Genomic DNA, 4426 nt, shown 5'->3' on the forward strand with positions numbered 1-4426 from the left:
ATCATATTGTTCCGAGATAAATATATAACGTCATGTCATATTGTTCCAAGGGAAATTTAAAACATCTTATCATATAGTCCCAAAGGAAATATAAAACATCTTATCATATAGTACCAAAGGAAATATAAAACGTCATATCATATTGTCCCGAAGAAAATATAAAACGTCAAGTCGTATAGTCCTAAGGGAAATATAAAACACCGCTTTATGAATCAGAATTACTGAATTACCCAGATAAAAGTGTTTTTATTCTACCTGTCATCTTCTGTTGAGAAATGGAAAATATGTTTCCTTATATGAATCTCTGTTTCTATTTTGGAACTCAACTCAAAAAATTTCAACATGTATCATAGTAGAAAACCGTTGAGATTTAAATTGTAAAAAAAAGGTTGCAAAATGGCGAATGCGTTCCTAATTATAAACTAATTTTTTCTGAAAAAGGTACTAGTGACCAGGTCAGAGGTCTGAGCATTGTAAAGTAGTTGAATAGACTCCTTTCAAAAATTCAATACTAATGAGAAGAATGGGAAAATGTTGACAAAAGACCAACGAGGTTCTGTTTTTGCGCGCTTGTTCTGGGATTACAACGCTCATTTTGCCCAATTGACTTTAGTTTTCTAATTTCTAACTTTAATGGTCCTAAATAATGAACTCACGGTCAAAATCAAATCTGTGTGTCAGTTTGCCTGTTCCTGGCTACGTGTATATGATAACTCTGGTACAATGTGCTTGAGACTTTCAGACATTTCAGAATATATTCTGGTTCCACATATCTTGGTTAAGTTTCCTCAGGAACAAAATTTGTTTCATGGTTGCGGAGTTATACCAATTTAGAAATTAGTTGCAAAAAAGGGAAACAAAAAACGTTCATAAATCATTTCCTGATATTTTATCATTGTGAGATGAAACATTTTTTTTTTTTGATGAAATTCATATTTGTCGATAGGTTGCACTCCAACAGCGACAGTTTTACTTATTTATTATTTACGTAGTGAAAATGAACTTAATCCAAAAACAAGATGTTGGTAAACGTTTGTACTTAATTGCCTGGTTTACGAATTACAATTTTTCTTAATGGCATCTTGGGGATTCAATTCTTGCATCAATTGAATTTTATGGATGCTATATTTGTGAAAAATGTGATATAGCGATGATCTATGCACATTTAAAGTACTTCCACGCGTCCGAAAGGAGAGGTAGGGATCATCACCAACAGATTGATTAACCTGTTCCACGTTCTCTTCCGTTTTCAATAACCTTGGGCGCAAGGGTTTGGTTTATCTTGTGTTGAACCGGCATCCTCAAAATTTTTTATTCAAAACCGATTGAAAGGAATGCTTGGCGCATCATTTGAGTGACGAAAACCTCAAATTTTTGTGGAATTTTCGCGCTATAGTCACAAAATTATCATTTTTGTGGAATTAGCGTGCGCCCAAAGCGCGATCCGCTCCCGAAAAACGCTCTATAGCGACGTACATTTCGAGATATTTGTTTTTTTTTCATACAATTTTTCCTCATCAGTGTCTTATAGTTCGAGATATTCACTGAATTCACCAAGTCGAAACTTTCAGAATTATTTCACAAAATTGCATTTTAGGAATCGTAGGCTAATTGAAAAAAAAGTTTTTCTAGTACGAATTCATAGAAAAAGCAATCACAACAGATATAGTCATTGATCTTCTCACTTACTCTTCTGTGAAATATTTAAACGAACTAACATCAACAATTTGAGCGTTTATTTCGTTGATATTGACTCTAATCTAATTGACAAATGATTATTATAAATAATAAAGGTTGAAAAGTTGTTTTCAATATTTTGCCCATTTTGAACTGTATTTCTAGATAAAAAGTATAAGTATATCAAAAAGAATATCGAATAGTAAAGGTTTGGTACAATTATGTCATAATATGGATAATTATATTATTTTTGGGTTATTATAATGGAATTGAAAGAATTTGTCATTTTCAAAAAGTTTTTTCTATCTTCTCCACAAAAAAGTAATTTCTTTGCAATTTCGCGCTGTCCCCTAGACTATTTTGATATTTGTATCTATTATTCCCAGCTTTCTCCAATATTCGAAATCTAAGATGTTCAGATGACATTTAAAATCTTATACCATAAATTCCATTGAATTCCTTCCACTTCTCCTTGAAAACCATATTCAGCAACACTTTTCCATAGTTTCCTGCAACGCTACGAGGCAATCCGCAAAAAGCATCATGCAAACTTCGATATACAGTTGTGCGATATCCGTCTCAACCCCCTCCGGCTGGAATCCACCCACACCCCCTTCAAACTTCCTCAGTAACTTTCAACTTAACCCCTATCGCCTACCCTCCCCCTTTTCGTCTTCTAGACGACAAAGTTGATAACATTGTCCGCTGTTTGAATGAATGTCGGAAAATGGACATTTTCCCAGATTTAGAACGTTTTTCATCTACCCGTTTATGTGCTCTTGTATATCGTCCCTTTCATCGTATGCCAAGAGATGCTAGCGGTTCAGGGGGATGGTCGAGAACGTATTTTGTGGGAGTATAAAGTTTCATTTACTCTTAATTTCGTTGGATACTACTGGATTTATTTGGGTTCGATGAAAAATTATCCTCTTTCAACAGCAACAACTTCAAATGGCAATGAACAACTTTGTCGCAACTTTTTGAGTATTCAAAGACTAAAATTAATATCCAAAAAATGGGTTTTCAATTAGCGATGTAATGATTTGAAAAAGAAAATAAAATTATTAATTATTCAGTGAGACACAATTTTTTTTTAGAGTTACCATGATTCCTTATGGCCCCGATAATTGAGCTCTTTGAGGCCAGCTTTACAAGGGGTTATATCCTGAAATCATGGAGGGAGGTGAGGGTAGTATTCATACCCAAAGAGGGTCGGAAAGACCCCTCGGAGCCTAAATCCTATCGACCCATATGCCTCAACTCTTTTCTCCTGAAGACCATGGAGAAAATAATAGATAATAATTAAAGGGGAAGTTTAAAGCTCCACAACAAACAGTTTGTCTATAGGGCGGGCAGATCTACTGTAGACGCCCTTCATCATCTCCTCAGAGAGGTGGAAGGCACCCTCAACGCGAAAGAGATTCTGCTTGCAATGTTTGGGGATATCGGAGGGGCCTTTGACATCACCACAGACAGCCAAACCACGCTTGGGAGTTGACTTGCGAGTGCCGTAACACCATAAAGCAACTGGCCAGAGGCAATAAAGTGACTCTACTATGGGTACCAGGGTACTGTGAGGTTGAAGGAAATGAAAAAGCTGATGAACTTGCAAAAAGAGCATCAAGGTTAACACCTGCTGCACCTGAGCCTTTCTGTGGACTAGGAAAAGACCAATATAAAGCAGCGGTCCAGCTATGGAAGTTGAACAAAAGGATGAACACTGGACTTACACTCCTAGAGTTGTTCAGGCAAAGAAATTCGTGACGATTTCACTTACCTATGCCAAAAAGCTCCTGAAGCTGTCACGAGCCGAGCTTCGGGTGATGGTGGGACTGCTGACCGGGCACTGTCGGTACAAACATCATTTGTACCGTATGGGAAAATCAGCAGACGAGATTTGCAGGCTCTGTGGATCGGAAGTAGAAACGGCTGAACACTTGATATGCAAGTATCCGGAGCTGGCTGGCTTAAAAACCATTCACATGGGTAAGCCGGTCCTGGATACCAGAGAGGTAACGTGAAGGCCCCTAAGGAGGTTGTCAGTTTTATTAACGTCATTGACGACCTCCTTGGGTTTCCATGAATGAGTATTGTAGAGAACGAAAGATCTACATGGTCGAAGTTCCCGGAAGGCTTACCGAACCAAAACGACCCCAGTTCAAATAATAATAATAATAATACCATCATTTCAATGATCACCACGACTTCTCCGTACGTACTGAATTCTGATGTCGACCCAGTTTTTCATCACTTTTTCACATAAATTCGGCATCTATAGTAGTAAAAATCTTCCTCAACCATTCGGGATTGAAATTCCCATATAAACTTACCGTTTGGGATTGAAAATCCCACTCGACCTTACCGCGAGGGATTAAAAATCCCACAGAAGCTTTAACCCTTGGGGTCTCGAAATCCCATAGCAATAAATTTCCCCACAGGATTAGAACAAATCCCGGAAAAATCACTGACTGGACCGTTGGGATTGAAATTCCCATGCAACCTTACCGTTAGGGATTAAAAATACCACTCAACCGTACTTTGCGGTATTAAACATCCCACAGAAGCTTTAATCCTTGGGGGCTCAAAATTCCATGGCATTCAATTTCCCCATTGGATTAGAACAAATCCTGGAAGAATCACAAACTGGATCAAATAAAATTACTCAGTGGGAGACAATTCTTTTTTATTCGAAAGGTTACATTATGTCATTATGTTTGGAAACTCTACTCCATACAATGTTGATTTTTAA

Source organism: Harmonia axyridis, chromosome 1 (genome assembly GCF_914767665.1).
Source record: "Harmonia axyridis chromosome 1, icHarAxyr1.1, whole genome shotgun sequence".
NCBI lineage: Eukaryota > Metazoa > Arthropoda > Insecta > Coleoptera > Coccinellidae > Harmonia > Harmonia axyridis.